At 36.5% G+C, this 18,907-nt stretch overlaps 1 protein-coding gene and 1 pseudogene across 4 annotated transcripts in view; one reads left to right on the forward strand and one right to left on the reverse strand.

Moving 5' to 3' along the window:
* The window catches only part of CLOCK (clock circadian regulator), a 135,845-nt gene that overhangs the window by 86,873 nt on the left and 30,065 nt on the right, over positions 1-18,907 (reverse strand). The window lies entirely within an intron of this gene.
* On the forward strand, positions 2,794-2,877 carry LOC132009005 (U4 spliceosomal RNA; annotated as a pseudogene).

The following is an 18,907-nucleotide window of genomic DNA, read 5'->3' on the forward strand; positions in this document are numbered from 1 at the left end:
CTCATTTTAAGTCAGTAAGCATTTAAGGATCAACAGAAGTTCAAACTCTATGTTAGAGATTATAGGTATTTTATAAATTGAAGTAACTAATTAACAACAAGGAATTTCTTAGGCCTTTTCCTGTAATAGACCATGGTACAAATTAACGACATGATCTAATGCTTTATAACACCAACTGTACAGAGGCTGCCACAGTATTTACTATTTAATAGTTTTTCTGTGAATTAGTTCTCAACAGTTCAAATGCTTGCTTTAAAAACACCAATGAACATAGAGGAATTATGTTCACTGAAATCTCTGCATCAGCTAATATAAAAAAGGTCATGACCCAATAGTTACTGATAATCATCTTTACATAATATTATTAAAGAGTTAACTATTCACATGGCTGGTTCATATTTGGTTTTTCCCACTGTCTCCCTACTTTCTGTGTGTGTGTGTGCATGCATACTTTAGTTTTCATTGTCGCCTTCAAGAAGGAAAATTAGGGTGAATTTTACTCAAATTTTTTGGTGCTGAAAACTTCAGAAACCTGTCAATTTCAGTTATCAATGCTCTTTCATGGACAAGGAAAATTAGGAATTACTGTGTTCTTACTATTTTTCATTGTAAAAGTAGAGTATCATTATAACATTCTCATTGACAATAGCTTTCTAAATCATGAGTTCCTTCAAAATAGGAGTAATAATTTATTCATCTATTATGAGGAACCTGTCAGAGTATTTGACAAATACTAATACTCAACTGGCACTGGTGAGTAACTCAATTAACTGAGACCAATTCAACCTTCCCACAAAATTAGTACAAAACTTTACACTCAAGTTTGCTTCTGACTCACTCAATGCCCATTCTAAATTTTTTAAGATTGTATTTATTTGACAGAGAATGAGAGAGAGAAAGCATGAAAGAAAGAAGAGTCAGAGGGAGAAGCAGACTCCCCACTGAGCAGGGAGCCCGATGCCAAGAGTCGATCTCACGACTCCAGGATTATGACGTGAACCAAAGGCAGTGGCCCAACCAACTGAGCCACCCAAACTTTACACTCAAGTTTGCTTCTGACCCACTCAATGCCCATTCTAAATTTTTTAAAATAAAGAATATAATTGTATATGTAATATCACAGCAACAAAAAGGGATATTTTTTATAGGAAAAGACTGATATATTTTTGAGAAAAGGGGATTTTTTTTTTATAATGAAACATTACCCTGGAAAACTGAAGGAATCAAAAAATAAATGGTCTGACTCAAAAGCACCAGAGCAAAAGGACCGAGTTCCTAAAATGTGCATGAAACAAAATTCAGAAGCCAGATCCCTACATCCTAGTTGGTTTTAAGTACTCTGGAATAGTGCTCCCCAGTCAGAATTAAAGCAGCTAATAAAGAGCATGCTGGAGGAGTCAGTATAAAACTTAAGACCTTCGGAATTTAGAAAGGCATTGATGGAAATCTCTGGAAAATAACTTAACCAAACTAAGCTTCAAAACTCTGAGCTAAAACGGTTCTTGTGAAAAATAGAAGATATAATGCTCAGGGATACCTAATTTTGTTAACAAAATAAACACAAATGGTAACTCCCCCTTGGGGGAAAAAAAAAAAAAACAGAAGGCTTAAACATTTGCAGCATGACAAAGGGTTAATATCTTTACCACATAAGGATATTTAAAAGTTACTCACAAAAATGTTAAAACCCATCCCCCCCACCCCTGGCCCTAGGCTTTCAGTGGATTCACCAAAGCAGCTTTACCCAATCTGGGCCCCAGAATCATCTCAGAAGCCCAGTGAAGAGAATTCCCAGGAAGGCTCAGCTGCCTCTCAAACTATCTCCGAAGTATTAATAAAGAACCGTAGTAAATTGACTCGACCCTAGGATCCAACTCCTTTCCCCTCTATGAGAATACACACCCCAGTGGGAGGACAGAAAGAAGAAACCACAGGGGCTCACTGACCGCAGCCGCAGCCGCAGGAGGAGGGGTAGAGAAGGACCCTGTTAACAGCTCAGAAAGAAAGGATGGAAGGATGATGTGACTGATCGAATACCAGCGCTACTGATCGAATACCAGCGCTACTGATCGAATACCAGCGCTACTGATCGAATACCAGCGCTACCACAACCAGCAGTGCACACTTCAAAAAGATCTAAGCAGAAGGAAACTGAGGCTGAATCAGAAGTGTTCAAAGATTTAGATATAGCCATCATTATTGCCTGTATCATAAAGATCTTCCTGAGGATACCAGCATGGAAAATAATTATGACACAGAACCAATGTAAACGTAAACTTTATTCTTGTACTGTTCCTTCTTGCTAGCAATTTTAGAATCATTATGTAGCAACTTGGGAAAGCTGTTCTACGTTAGGGCAAACTATATAATATTTTGATAATCTATGGTATAAGCTGTCTTTTTTTTTTTTTTAATCTTTTCTACCTTGATACCAGTAATTTGTGAGGAATCCTATAGTTTACATTTGAATGACCTCAATATACTTCCACATTTTGATTTGACCTAAGGAAGCACTAATAGGTTTCGAATGTGGCCATTGTGTTTGAGAAGCTTGAAGTTATTAAGATAAAACCTATCATCAAAAATTGGAAGCTAAGTAACTTGTGCAAAAGAAATACACAGAAAACTTTGGGTGGTTTGGTTAGAGCATAATTGGCAGGGTGCATAGGCCAGATTTTCTGGTTTTCAAAAACTGAACTGTAATAAAATTTTTTGGTGTGCTATTTCAATTTTCAGTAGCAACTGTGTAAAGGCTATTATTAAAACTGAGACTTATTTGAAAAAAGTAAAACAAGCTTTGCACAGTGGCAGTATCGTAGCCAATGAGGTTTATCTGAGGCGCGATTATTGCTAACTTAAAAAGTAAAACAAAATAAAATAAAATCCAAACTCCAAAATGAGCAAAAACTGTAACTAAATGAGGCATAAAGAAAATACATGGCTAATAAATGTAAAATTATTCCTGGCTAGAAATCAAAGAAACTTAAAAACTTGTTATAAATATCAGTGGCTCCTTAAAAATTATACTTCACATATTTATCGTTCAGCAAATATTTACTGAGCACCAATACAAGTGTCCAACACTATGTTATGGTAGTTTTAAAATGGCAAAACAGACACAGCAACTGCAATTGAGGCACTTCCCAGAGGCATGCACAAAATGCTCTGTGAATACATACGAGGGACACAAAGGTTGAGGAAGCCTGCTGGAAGAAGTAATCCCTAAACTGGGATCCAAAGGATGAATAAAATTCACCAGGCTGAGAGACAGAGAACGGTGATGCCAAAAGAACAGTAAATGCAAGGGTCTGGAGACATAAGTAATAACTATAATTTTGGGGTACTCTAAGTAGTTCAGTATCATCAGAGCAAAATCCTAGGGACAAGGTAGGGTAAAAACTGGGGGTAAGAGGTAAGAATGATGAGGTATGTATATAATGAAAGGTCACATGAAGTTTAAAAAAAAAAAAAATCACCTGCCCCTCAATGGCAACATGAAAACACTGAAGTAACTTTAAGCAGGGAAGTGAAATTAATAGATTTGTTCTTTTAAAGTATCATTCTGACTACAATATAGAGAATGAAATGAGAAAGGCAAGACTAGAGTTAGGGAGACTAAGAGAAGTAGGTTATTATAATAGTTTCGGCAAAATGATGAGGCAGGGGTCATATAAATTAAAGAATTTCAATAAATGGGGCACCTGAATGGCTCAGTCGGTTAGCGTCTGACTTCAACTTAGGTTATGATTTCAGGGTCCTAGGACTGAGCCCTTCATCAGGCTCCTCACTCATTGGAGAGTCTACTTGTCTCTCTCCCTCTGCCCCAGCCCCCACTTGCACACACTTGCTCTCGCTCTCTCAAATAAATAGTGAAATCTTTAAAACAAACAAACAAAAAAAAACAAAAAAAAAGAATTTTGATAAATATACTAAGATAACTACACAGAACCTGGTGATTAATAACCAGAAGTGCATTTCAGGAAGCAGTTAAGAGTATCATCCAAATTTTGGCTTGGACATATCTACGGGTTGGATAGGAAACAGGAAGAATAAGCTGGAGGAAAATGAGAACTAATGACATTGAAAGCAGTGGCTACTACTTATTGAACACTTATTGTGTGCCCCTCATTCCTCAGTCTTCTCTCATTTAATACTCTCAATAATCATATGAGGTAAACTCTTTATTATTAGCTCCATTTTACTGATGAGGAAGCTAAAAAACAAAGACTATAGGTAAACTAAGCAATAAAGGTAAGATATGAACATAGATAGTTCAGCTTGAACTATGCTCTTAATCACTATGTTACAGATACCTCATATATATTTCAGATGATGGATTCAGTTTTATACATATTGTGTATGAGATACCTAAGAGATATGCAAGAGGAAAAACATCCAGTGGATGGGTAGAAGTGAGCTTAGCATTCAAGATAGAACTGGATGAAGATGTAAATCGGGAACCATCAAAATAAATATGTAAATTAAAGACACTGATGGGATAGTCTAAGAAAAACATATAAGAAAGGCTAAGGCTGACACTTGATAAAAAATTCATATTTCAGAATCCAGAAGATTAATAAAATGGGAAGGAGGCAGAGCAAGGAACTTAAAGAAATGAGCTCTGCCTATACTTCGAAAACTATAAAACATTAATGAAAAAAACTGAAGATGACACAAACTGAGTGATATTCCATGATCATGGATTGGAAGAATTAATATTGTTAAAATATCCATACTACCCCTAAACTGAATCCAGAGATTCAGTTTAATACCCATCAAAATATCAGTCGTATTTTTCACAGAATTAGAACAAATGATGCCAACTACATGTTGGCATGATCCTGGAACCACAAAAGACTCCAAATAGCCAGAGCAATCTTGAGAAAAGAACAAAGCTGGAGATATCATTTTCAGAGATTTCAAGATATATGATAAAACTATAGTTATCCAAACAATATGATACCAGCACAAAGATGGACAAAGAGATCAATGGAACAGAACGGAGAACACAGGAAAAAAAAAAAAAAGGCAAAAAACCCATGCATATATGGTTAATTAATCTACAACAAAGGAGGAGAGAATATAGACAGTGTCTTCAATAGATGGTACTGGGAAATGGAATATTACTCAGCCATAAGAAAGATGTTGCTATCTGTGACAATATGGATGGACCAAAAGGGCATTAACCTAAGTGAAATAAGCAGACAAATACCATATGATTTCACTTACATATATGGAAGCTTAAAAAACAAATGAACAAATAAAAAAGAAAAAACAGAAACAGACCCATAAATACAAAGAACAAACTGGTAGTTGCCAGAGGTAGAGGTGCCCATCAAATGATGTGCAAAATAGGGGAAGGGGAATAGGAGATACAGGATTCCAGTTACAAAATGAATACAGTCAATGGTGTTGTCACAGTGCCGTATGGTGACAAATAGTAGTTACTCTTTTGGTGAGCACAGCATAATGTATAGAACTGTCCATCACGATGCTGCACACCTGAAATTCATGTAACACAGTGTGTAAACTATACTTCAATAAAACAAAATTTTTAAGTAATTTAAATAAGAATCAGAGGCACCTGGGTGGCTCAGTGGGTTAAGCCTCTGCCTTTGGTTCAGGTCATGATCACAGGGTCCTGGGATCAAGCCCTGAATTAGGCTCTCTGCTCAGCGGGGAGCCTGTTTCCCCTCTCTCTCTGCCTGCCTCTCTGCCTACTTGTGATCTCTGTCAAATAAATAAGTAAATAAATAATCTTTAATTTAAATAAGAATCAAACAAATAAAAAAAGAAATGGGCTCTGAAAACAGATTTCTTAGGTATGTATTATAGCTCAGTCCCTTTATCAGCTGTGGGTCTCAGACTAGTCAGTTCATCTCTACGCATCGTTTTTTTTTTTTTTTTTTTCATTTTTAAAAAGGAGATATGACAGTAGGTACATGCCGTTGTTCTGAGGATTAAATATGTTCCATGTTTAGGACAGCATATAGAAAACAGCAAATGAATTTTTTATTTTTTTAAAATTTCTTTTCAGCTTTCCAGAATTCATTGTTTATGCACCACACCCAGTACACCATGCAATACATGCCGTCCATAATACCCACCACCAGACTCACCCAACATCCCACCCCACTCCCCTCCAAAACCCTCAGTTTGTTTCTCAGAGTTGGGGGAAATTGGATGGGGAGACAAACCATGACAGACTGTGGACTCTGAGCTAATGAATTTTAAATATGATTAGTGCAAATATTATCAATTAGATGAGATGGCAAAGGATCAAAGAGACAGAAGAAAGCCAAGAAGGATTAGCTATCCCTAAAATTAAAGGAAAGGAATGTTTTTAGAATTTGACAATGTTAATATTGCAGTGCAGATGAGACAATGACTCTAAAATGTCCATTGTATTTAATAACAAAAGAATTTGATACCTTTGGTGAAGGAGATATGAAACAGACACTGAGTACTGCTTTAAGAGAGTAAACTGGAAACCCCTTCCTTAAAGTTTGATGAGAGAAAGTTTAGTGAGATGTATCAATAGCCTGAAAATATTTATACCCTTTGTTCCCTTTTTTCTCAAAGTAAAATTACTGGATCAATCAAAGGTATAGCCAAATTCTGTATTCATTGCACTACTGTGCAAAATCTGTGTAAAGTTAGAAAGAATTTAAGCATCTAATAATAGCAGTTAACAGTGGCACCAAGATATATCAAACATAAATCGAAATAAGCCAAAAGTAAAACTGTAGTTAAGTAGCTTATGAATTTTTAATATTCTTCTTTAGTACATTCTAAAATTTCTTGCATGAGCATGCATGATTATTATAATTAGAAAAACTGAAGTGCTGCCTTTTTCTTTTTAATTGTCCAACATTAGAGCCCTGATACTTCAGGAACATAAATTACATGTTTATCCACTCCAGAAAACAAAGTATGAGTAACAAAATAACATGTTATTGTTAAAAAATAAGAGCAACAGGGGCTATTTTCCTATGTACTGTTGCCATAGTTTAAAGAAAACACTTTTAATTTCACCTAAACATCAATAATCTTTAAATAATTAATTTTAAATGATTAACTCAGGAACTTGGGTTTAAGAAATGGAAACTACAATAGATCTTTTTCTAACCTAATAACCTACTGACCCACTGACCTACTTTGGAATTTAGGTCAGTTAAATCTGATATCACAGATTATTTCTGGAGCTGATGGATCTACTAACATTAATTAAAAGTAGTGCTGAAACTTAACTGACTGGGATAATACAAAATCCAAGCAGTAATCCTCACTACGTTTATCATGATTTATGAAAAACTCTAACTTGCTTCTGCAGATCACTCAATGTTTGTATCATAACTAAAAAGATAATTATTCTTAAGAGAACAATTTTAACTTGTGAAGATTCAAATACTTTTTAAATTAATTAACATATCAGTAAAGATGAAATTAAATAGTTCTTAACTTACTCAATACTAAATGGGAACATTAGCCTACCCCTATGTAGAATGGAGATAAAATATTAGCAAGATGAAGAACATTCTTACCTCTCTATATAGGAGTTTCTGAAACTAACTGAAACTGAGAACTGACAGTAAGAACAAGAAACACACCCCAAAGCAAACTTGAACTATAAACCAGACGAAATTTTGGCTCCAGACAAAAAACAAACAGCCAGAACTATTGTCTTTCAAAGGTCTAAATGTGAAGTATTTTTGAAGCTTCATTAAATAAAGAAATATTTAAAAACTAGTACAACATTCTTAGTAGGACACACAAGACTATTCCAATGATTCAATTAATGTATTTCTTCAAATAATGCCTGAGATCCCTACTCATGTAGCGGACTATTCTGGTCCACAGAATATTAGGAGCATCTTATTCCTTTGTCAGAGAGGAGCCTGAGGGCTGAGCCTGTCCCCAGCCTCCACTGAGTCCTACAGAAGATCTGAAGGTACAGAACTGAAGTCTGAGTCCTTAATTACACAGGAACCAGTTACCACAACCCTGAAGCTACACTCCACAGCCCTCCTGCCCCCACACCAGGACTCTTTACTAGGCTCAAAAGGAAGATAGAGGGGACCCTGTGGTAGACAAAATAATGGCGCCACTAAAAGGATCATTCATGCCCTAATCTCTAGAGACTGTAAAATGTCACTTTACATGGCAAAAAAGGACTTCGCAGATGTGATTAAGGTTAAAGATCTTGAGATGGGGAGATTATCCTGAATTACCTGTGGGTGTAGTGCGATCATGTGAGTCTCTAAAAGTGGAGGACCTTTCAGATACATGCACCCTTATGTTTACAGCAGCATTATTTACAATAGCTGAATTATGGAAGCAGCCCAAGTGTCTATTCATAGATGAAGTGATAAAGAAAATGTAGTATATACATATGTATGTAGAGGTGTACACACACACACTGGAATATCATTCAGCCATAAAAAAGAATGAAATCTTACCATTTACAACAACATGGATGGAGCTATAGAGTATAATGCTAAATCTGAGAAAGACAAATGCCGTATGACTTCATATACCGTACTACCATATGACTTCACTCATATTTGGAAACAAAACAAATGAGCCAAAGGAAAAAGAGAGGGAGAGAGGGGCAGAGGGAGGGAGGGAAGAGAGACAGACAAACAAGAAACAGACCCTTGACTCTAGAGAACAAACTGGTGGTTCACAGAGGGGAGGGGAGGTGGGATGGGTGCAAGAGGCAAAGGGGATCCCGGAGCGCACTTGTGTGATGAGCACAGCGTGCTGTGTGGAAGTCTCCAGTCACTCCCTTGTACACCTGAAACTAACGCAACACTGCATGTTAACTGAACTGGAAATAAAATTGAAAAAATTAAAACAATCAAGCAAACAAGAAACACCAGAGACCTTTCCTGGCTGTGGTCAGAGAATTTATGAAGCCGAGAAAAAGGGTCAGAAAGATACAATGTTGTTGGGTTTGAAGGTGGAAGAAAGGGGCCATAACACAAGGAATATGAGGCTTCAAGAAGCTTAAAAACACAAGAAACAGATTCTCCTTGGAAAAAGAGGAAGGAATTTTCCAGAAAGGAATGCACAATGCACCCCTGCTGACACCTTGAATTTAGCCCAGTGAGACCCATGTGGCACTTCTGAGCTTCAGAACTGACTGTAAGACAATACATTTTTATGTCATTAAGTGGTAATTTGTAGGACAGCAACAGAAACAATGCAAATCCACGTATGTCTGGCTGCTCTTGATAAATTTGCCTTTCGCAAATCTCTCTCCCTCAATATTTACAATAACCTGCCTTAGAAACCATCAAGACTAATCCCATTATGCCCTACTTTCCTTTTATATCAGTTACTAAAAGAGGCCCAAGACCCTCCTCCCCCCTCCAACACACAATTACCTGGATTCTTGTCCTTACACACTCTTTATAGCCCTACATTGATCCCTTTTCCCTTCCTTTCCCAATTTCCAAACTCCTTTAACTGTGTTCTCTGGAACTCATAGTGCTATCATTAACAAAATCTCCCACTTCCTCAATATATTCTTGCACACTCTCTTTGCCTTGCTTGCACCCAATTAAACCCCACTCTCCTCTAGAAGTTCTGCTCTAACTCCAGTCCTTTCAAATGACATCTGTTTTCCTCTCCCATGTCACAGATGACCAAGTCCTGGTGGTGAGGTGGACCTCCTTGTTCCTCACTGTCACTGCTGAATTATTCCCTTCTCAGGTCTCCAGATGATGTCAGCTGCAACCCTCTCTGTGTTAGAACTGCTCATAAACTCCCAAAATAAACCCTCTTGTTCCTTCAGGACTGTTACTCTCTCCACATTTTCTCTCCTCCAAAATCCTTCCAGCTCATTCCCCTGAGTTATTCTAGAACTCACCATTAGAAATAATCACATGCCTCTCCATATTCTCTGTTTCAAACACTGATCCCTCCATAGCGCACACAAGCTGAGATAGCTAGCATGTGATCTGTTTGATTCAAAAACACAAAAAACAGATTTTTTTAAAATTGGCAGTACAGCTCTTATTTATTTATGCCTCTGACTTTTTCCCCCCCAACCTCTTCTAGCCTCCTAATCTTTGCTGGGCCTCCACAATGTCTCATCCCAGAAAAGGCACAAAGGAACAAAGCAAGTTTATCTGAGATGGCCAGGAAATATCAGACAGAAATGCTTACTTCTTTTCAGTGTTTGTCTAAATGCCCTCCTTTTTGCCACTGAATCCTTTGTACATTTATCATGGATAAGCCACTCCATGAGACGTTCTGTAGCAAAATGCAATGACTGCTTACAACTCTATACAGCGCAAGTCATACTGATGATAAAAACTTCTTAAAATTCCAACTTACAGCATTTATTAATACAGGCACAAATCACACAAATACTGAAAAACATGTGGAGGGGAAACCAGGCTTCTGAAGGTGACATCTCTTGCCACATTGCACAGTACCAATTTTCCTTTCTAACTTCCTATTTCTCTACCCTCATCCCCCATTCCATCCTCACTGTAGACATACTCCCTATTCTTGAACCACAGTGAACTTCTCACCAGTCCCAGGAGGTAGCAAACAAAAAGACCCCTGGGTAAGCCAAGGTCCACACGTCAATGCCCAACATATTATCAACAAAAAAACTTCTGAATAAACCAGAATTAACATTCACAGGAAATCACATTGTCATTCACATCAGGATTCAATTAATCAGTATATAAAATTCATGTTGTTAGTGAAAAACTAAACGGATATACCACGTATTAGTTTGCTATGGCTTCTAAAACACATGACCACAAACTTAATGGAATGAAAAAAACACAAATTTATTCTCTCCCAGTTCCAACCCCACTGGGCTAAACTCAAGGTGTCAGCAGGGCTACGTTCCTCTCTGGAAACTTTAGCAAAAACTGTTTCCTTGCCTTTACAACCTTCTCAAAGCTTCTCACCTTCCTTGGCTAATGGCTCCCCTCCTCAATCTTCAAACCCAGCAGCAGGCCATATGCTTCTCAAGCTGCCATCTCTTCTGCCTCCCTTTTCCCTTACAAAGACCCTAGTAATTGATCACACTGGGCCCACCCCGATAATCCAAGAAAACCTTCCCAACTGTAATTCCTCTTTGCCAATCAACCTAATATAATCACAGGTTCTGGGAGTTAGGGAATGGACATCTTGAAGGACCATTATTCTCCTACCACATTCATTGACCAAAGAAGTCTCTCTTTGGTGAGGACAAAATTAAGTATCTTTGGGGAAGATAAGACATTAAAGAACAATTTGATCCATCAATAGATAAAGGCCACACCACCAGAGCAGGTAGTTTGTAACCTTTTTTGTTTTTTGGTATTTTATTACTGAAGTATTGTAACTTCTGAGCTATCTTTTCATTTTCTGTTTCTTCAAGGAAACTGAAGAAAAATGTAGATGATAATTCATGTTCTAGGAATTCAACTGCAACTTTCAAGCCTAACACTATTACTATATGGCCCCAAGAGGCTCTATGTCTGCTCTGGATGGCAAAAGTTAGTTTAATGTCCAAAAGAATATGAAAGCATTCTTTCCCTTTTGGACAATTATTTCATGTGCTATACTGAGTTTTAAAAAAAGGCATAATTTCTAAGCGTCAAACATTTGTCCAAAGAAGATAAATTAAATTTGGTCCTTTGTGGATTGGCCCGTTTTAAAAAGACAAGTGTATGTAAATTTCTCTTTTCTCCCCAAGATTTTACTTATTTATTTCAGACAGGGAGCGAGCAAGTGAGGGATGGAACAGAACAAGAAAATACCTAAGCAGACTCTCACTGGGCACATGGAGCCTGATGTAGGGCTCCATCCCACAACCCATGAGATCAGGACCTGAGCCAAAACCAAAAGTCAGTCGCTTAACCAACTGAGTCACCCAGGTGCCCCTGGGTATATGTAAATTTCTGAGCTGGATCTGAGGAAGGGGAGAAGAGAGGGAAGGAGAGAAATGGAAAGGAAAGGGAGGGCGAGAATGAATGAATAAAACTTATCAACCTAGAAGTACAGAATTTTATTAGTGATAAAAATTTCCAGGGACCTGTTATTAAGTAGTAGTATGAAATAACAGGCTTAGGGGCTAGCTCATGACTTATTTAATAACTTAAAACTTTTATGTACAAATATGACAATGCCACCGGACCCATGTAAAATGCCACTAAACATATATCAATTTTTAAGGCCACAAGTATTCCTCTTTTTGCAGTATAATCCCTCTATAAAACAGGCAGTTGTTCTGACCTATTAAAACTTGGGTTAACTGCCAGGTTGCTTTTGTGTAACCAAGTAGGCCAAACAAGTTCACAACTATCTGAACACTAGTTCAAATATGTTTAGATGGATCCTGAACCACAGATTATTTAGAAAACTACCATACAACATTTCTTCACTGAAATAATTATTATATCTACACTTTAAGATAAAATTTACTCCCTTTACATTTTAAGATTTTGCAGGAGGACTCATATGCTATCCATTTCCACTTTTCTGTCTTATCCTTATTTACCTTCAAAACTCTGAAATAAATATGTGTAGGTCTCTTAGTTGACTATTAACTACTTTTTAAACCTGATTAAGCAGATTTAAACTGACTGCCATATCCTCACCTGAAATGTTAAGGTCTTAGAAAAGGGCAGAATTTTAGACTTGGTAAAAGGGAAAATGCAGTCTTGACTAGTACAATGTCTGTAAGAAACTACACATTAAAAAAAGTATGCATCTGCAAAGAACTGGAAGGAAATAGACACAAAACAAAGTGATCTGCTGTAATATGGAACTTCGATTTTTTACAATGTTGTTGTTTGCTTTCATAGTTTAACATATTTGCAGCAAACATATTAATTGACATAACACTATGAGTAAAAATGGATGGGGAGGTGGTATATTAAATATGTCCTCTGAGAAAAGTTAATAAGAAGCAATTTACTTTTAACACTAATACTCTCTGATATATTAGATGGTAGGTAACAGTTAACTGACAGAATTAAATTTCCTAATATTCCTAACAATCCTGAAATCTAACAGAGGCTGTATTATAATTATCAAACTAAACATCAGATGACTCTTTCCACTGGACTATTGTAAAAACAAAAAAAAGCAACTATCAATTAGTCCTTGTTATAGTGCTTGCCTATAACAAGGCAATTTAATTCCTTACTTCCTTGCTCATTAAAAGCTAAGATTTGAGCTTTCTAAATTTGTTCTATCCTTTCTTAACGATTTAAAAGGTTGAGATATAAACCCCTCCTCCAATCCCCATGCCTGTAAAAATAAAAAGCTAGAAACATTCGCACCCTTATAAACCTTATGTATATTTTTCTTCTGGAATCAATCATTTCCTACCTTGTGTTAAAATCATTACACACGTGCTCTTTTAACTACACTAGATTTCAAACCCCCAGAGAGCAGCGTCAGTGATACCGCACTTTTCTATGTATATCACGTATTGTAGTAAAGACTAAATAGTAAAGATTTAGTCTTGATTAATCCCCTGAACTTTCTGCACACTCCATCACCTGAAAAGAATTATTAGAAAGGTAGTGTTCTCTTGCAGGAGGAAATAGGAGGTGAGTGAAGGTGTGCATACTCCTTTGTCTGCTGTCAGGTAAGCACAAACCAGACCAAAAGGCCTTTCTATTCCTTTTCCTTTCCAAGGCTAGACTCCATCTAAGTCAATCAGCATCTCCTAGCTAAGGACAGAGTGGGCCTTCAGAGGACCTGGAGAAGTTGATGTAATCTGGGGAGTTTCTAGTGGTCTGCAAGACCGGGTCAAAATCCAAAGAAAACCCTAGAATGTGGACTCTAAAGAGTCCTACAAAACCCAAGGAATCCAACTCTTTCAGCTGAATACAATCTACAACCACATAAAACTCACACCGGTATGACCTAATTGCAAACTGTAAATGCCCCCCAAGATGACTGGACCCTCACAAGTGAAAAGATGAGTATAAAGAGCACACCAGATGTTAAACTTTCTGACATGCTCCAGGTTGTTTTCCTGTCCCGTGAGTAGAAACAGAGCCCATAGTAGAGGCAAACTGACAGAAAAGACAATTCATTTTCCAATATTAAAAAGTCTATGTTTGTAAACACACAGAACAAGATCTACAAGATTAAACAGTGTTAATAGCAGCTATCTCTGGAGAGGGACATGAAATAAAAGTTTAATTTTCAAAGGAGGTTTTCACTTACATACATATTGTATTGTTTTCATCTTTCATGAGCATCAGTTTACTTTGGTAATTTTAAAAAAATACTAAGTAAAATGCTGCAATGTGATTCTATTTTGTTCAAAAAGGATTAAAAGACCCACATGGAATTCAGATGAAAAATAAATGCCATTTTGCAGAAACTTAGCTACTTCAGGCTTACAGTTCACACAAAAATAATGTCCCAAAAGATTTTTCACCTAGTGGCTTCAGTAGTCACTTACTGATCATTATCTTGATCCCTTATTTCATCAGAAGTTGCACTGTGGGGGCACCTGGGTGGCTCAGTGGGTTAAAGCCTCTGCCTTCGGCTCAGGTCATGATCCCAGGGTTCTGGGATCGAGCCCCGCGTCGGGCCCTCTGCTCCGCAGGGAACCTGCTTTCTCCCCTCTCTCTCTCTGCCTGCCTCTCTGCCTACTTGTGACTTTTCTCTCTCTGTCAAATAAATAAAATCTTTAAAAAAAAAAAAAAAAAAAAAGAAGTTGCACTGTGGTGAGTTTCTAATCCTATTATTTTCTCAACATTTCTTATCAGCTGTGATTCTTCCACATAGGTAAACTTTCCCTCTTAATTATTTGGTTATCCTGGAATATAATCTGTGCAGAGAAACATTAAATGGTTGATTCTTTCATTTATAAATGATTTTCAGAGTAATGACCTGATACCCAGAGGAATTTTTAAATATTATGATGAACTTCTGGAATTTTATATGTGTATCAACCTACTACAGTCATTACATTTCTTATACCTATTTTTATGAAAATTTGCAAACACACAGAAAAGTAAAAAGAATAATATAATTATTAACCTACAAATCACCTATTTTCAACAATAATCAAATCATAGTCAATCTGGTTACATCTATACTGCCCCTTCTCTATTCCTCCCCTTCCTCCTTTGTATTATTAAAAGTAAACCCCCAAAACTGTATCACTGCATCTGTAAATACTCCAGTGTGAATCTATAAATTATAAGGACCAATCAAAAACATAACCACAATATCATTACCCTCGCTTAAAAAGTTAACAGAGATGTATAAGACCTCCATACACAAAATAAAATTCTGAGATTCTGAAACTCTCAATACTGAAAAATGTCCAATATACCTAATTTTATCTATAGATCTGATATTAAGCTGGCCAATATAAATATTAAATAAATAATATTAAACTTGCTTTTTTAAAAAACTTGCTCGCTATAAAGAAGGTTATCTATTTAGGAAACTGACAGGTTGACTATAAAATTTTTATTGAGATTCAAAATACCAATAAAAACCAAGGCACTTGTGAAGAACATAATTGGAGGATTTAAAGCTACAGTAATTAGAAGAGTGGGGCACTGGCACAACAACAGCCCAATGGAACAGAAGAGCCCAAAAACAGACCCACGAATAAATACCCATCTGAATTGCAACAAAGGCACTAGGGGCTTACCACAGGGAAAGGATAATCTTTTCTTCAACAAACAATGTTTGACAAAATGGGTTTCCATATGGAAAATAAAATGAACGAGGAACCTTACCATATGCCATGCCTAAACCTAAGTGTAAAGGTTAAAACAATCAGGTTTGTAAGAGAGAACATACAAGAATATCTTCTTGGCTTTGGGATAGACAAAGATTTCTTAAAACACAAAAAGCAAAAACCATAAAAGAACTATTTGGTAAAATGAATTTTATTAAATTTAAGAAATTTTCTTAATAAAGACACACTACTGGGGCACCTGAGTGGCTCAGTCGGTTAAGTGTCTGCCTTTGGCTCAGGTCATGATGCCAGAGTGCTGGGATCAAGTCCTGCATCAGGCTCTCTGCTCAGCAGGGAGCCTGCTTCTCCCCTCCCTCTGCCTGCCCTCCTGTCTGCCACTCTGCCTACTTGTGCTCTATCAAAAAAAAAACTTTTAAAAATAAAGATACACTGTTAAAAAAGTAAAGAAGTAGGATACATATCTTCAATACTTAATCCAACAAAAAACTTACCCTAGAAATAAAGAACTCCTACCAATCCATAAGATAAACAACTCAACAGAAAAATGGTCAAATGACATGAAAAGGCATTTCTCAAAAGAGGATATCCAAATGGTCAATAGCATACAAACATGTGCTAAATCCTTAAAGACAGCAGGGAATTTCAAATTAAAACTCCAATAATTTTTTTCACCACATATATGGCAAAGAAGCTAATATTAAAAAACACTAATAATTTTATTTTTTTTTTAAGATTTTATTTATTTATTTGAGAGAGAGAGACAGTGAGAGAGAGCATGAGTGAGGAGAAGGTCAGAGGGAGAAGCAGACTCCCCATGGAGCTGGGAGCCCGATGCGGGACTCGATCCCGGGACTCCGGGATCATGACCTGAGCCGAAGGCAGTCGTCCAACCAACTGAGCCACCCAGGCGTCCCAAAAAACACTAATAATTTTAACTGCTGGTGAGGATGTAGAGCAATAAGAACCCTTGTACACTGTTGATAGGTACAAAGAATTCCAACCATTTTCAAAAACTAGGGGCACCCATTAAAGTGCAACAGTGAAATACCGTGATCAACAATTTCACTCTTAGATATTCACTCAAAAAAAAAAAAAAAAAAATGCATGTATATGTGCACCAAAAGACATGCTCAAGAATATCCACAGCAACATTGTTTATAATAGCTAAAAACTGATAATGATCCAAATGTTCATCAACAGTAGATAGAATGGATAAACTGAGGCAATATACAATGAAGTATTACAAAGCAATGCAAAAGAGTAAGTTAATGTTGTGTGAATCAACATAGGTGACTCACATAAACAAGATGTTGATCAAAAAAGACAGTCAAAAGATGGTTAACAATAGACAATACTAATGAATAGTAAATGGAGTTAGAATAATAGTTACCTTTGGAAATGTGTGTTGACTGTCAGGGGGCATGAAGGAGGCTCCTAGGTTGATGAAAATATTCTATATCTTGATCTTGGTTAAACAAGTGTTGACTTCATAAAATTTAATCAAAAGGATACTCAAGATTTATCCACTTTATAAAAAGCATGGTTTAATTCAATGCAAAAAGTTTTAAAAGTTAGCAATACTGTATTAGTCCCTTAATTTTAAAATTTTTAACTTTCTGGTTGTTTTACTTGGTAAAATTCAAATCTAGGAAAACTAGATTTCTACATCAGTTTGCTTCTTAATTGGCTATTAAAAGATGTATTTACTTCCTTTATCAGTACAGTTAATGAAGAATGATCTTGATAGACTGATCTTTCCCAAATTATAAAGGCAACAGAAGGTCTAGGTTGAAGTTAGACCCATCCCATTATTTACAACCTAAAAATTGTAAGACGACTTTTTTTTTTCTTCTGAGACAATGTGTGTGTGCAAGTCGAGGGAGGGGCAGAGGGAGATGGGGAAAGAATCCTCAAGCAGACTCCTTGTGGAGCACAGAGCCCAATGCTCGGCTCAATCCCAGAACCCTGAGACTGTAATCCAAGCAGAAACCAAGACACAGATGCCCAACTGATAGAACCACTCAGGTGCCCCTATTGATCAATTTTTCTATATTAATTCCAGATCCCCAGTTCCCATAATTTGTATTTGGTGGGGGATTAAAAAAAAAAAAAAAAGAAATTTAAGGCTTCTGAGGCTATGCAATTTTAACTAAAATTGCATAGCAAATCAAGGCAAGGTGTTAGCATAAGGCTGTTGTGAAAATGAAATAAATTACTAAATGTAGCATGCTTAGAATATAAGGTCTGGCACTAAAATAAAAAGCTCAAAAAGGTCATCAATTATTAGTAGCAGTTTAAGAACCACTATAGTAGATCCTTACTCTTGAATTTCCTTCAAAATATAATAAATTTAAGGTCAAATATAATAAATGTAAGACAGTAAAACCAGATCTACTTTTAAAAACAAAGCTGCTCTATGGCATTAAGGGAACACAATAGACTTTCAATAAAACAAGCTATAGTGGACATTATATTAAAGCAAAGTAGCAGATAGAAGAAAATTTAACACATTATATCTAAAATTTTTCAAGTTCTAAATTCTACTAATTGGTATTTAACTATGATTTTATGATTAAAAAAACTGATGAGATGGGACACCTGGGTGGCTCAGTTGATTAAGCGGCTGCCTTCGGCTCAGGTCATGATCCTGGGATCGAGTCCCACATCGGGCTCCTTGCTTGGCGGGGAGCCTGCTTCTCCCTCTGCCTCTGCCTGCCACTCTGTCTGCCTGTGCTTGCTCGCTAACTCTCCCTCTCTCTCTCTGACAAAAAAATAAATAAAATCTTTAAAAAAAAAAAACTGATGAGATAATCAGCAAGAATACTGCTAATATAATGACTTCATCTTTGCAAAGCAGTTTTACATTTGCTAAGTTCTACTTCATTTTATCTCCACATTACTATAAAATAACTAAATTTTATAGACTATTGATAAGTCAAACTTATTAAATCTAATAAAGAATCACAGAACAGAGTATCTGCACTGACAACCACAAATTAAGCATAAAACACCCAAGAAAAAATATTGTTCAGATAGTACCACCATGTACACAGAGTCTCGTGGAAAGCATTTTGAAAAAAGGACAAACACTGTAAAGTGTATTTTTAATCAAAGTAAATAATTTAAAAGCAACAGTATTTGGACATAATCTCTAGGTTTTTAGTAATTGCTAATGTCATTTCTTTAAACTTTTTACTTGGAAATACCTTC

This window comes from Mustela nigripes, chromosome 1 (genome assembly GCF_022355385.1).
Source record: "Mustela nigripes isolate SB6536 chromosome 1, MUSNIG.SB6536, whole genome shotgun sequence".
In the NCBI taxonomy this organism is placed as follows: Eukaryota; Metazoa; Chordata; class Mammalia; order Carnivora; family Mustelidae; genus Mustela; species Mustela nigripes.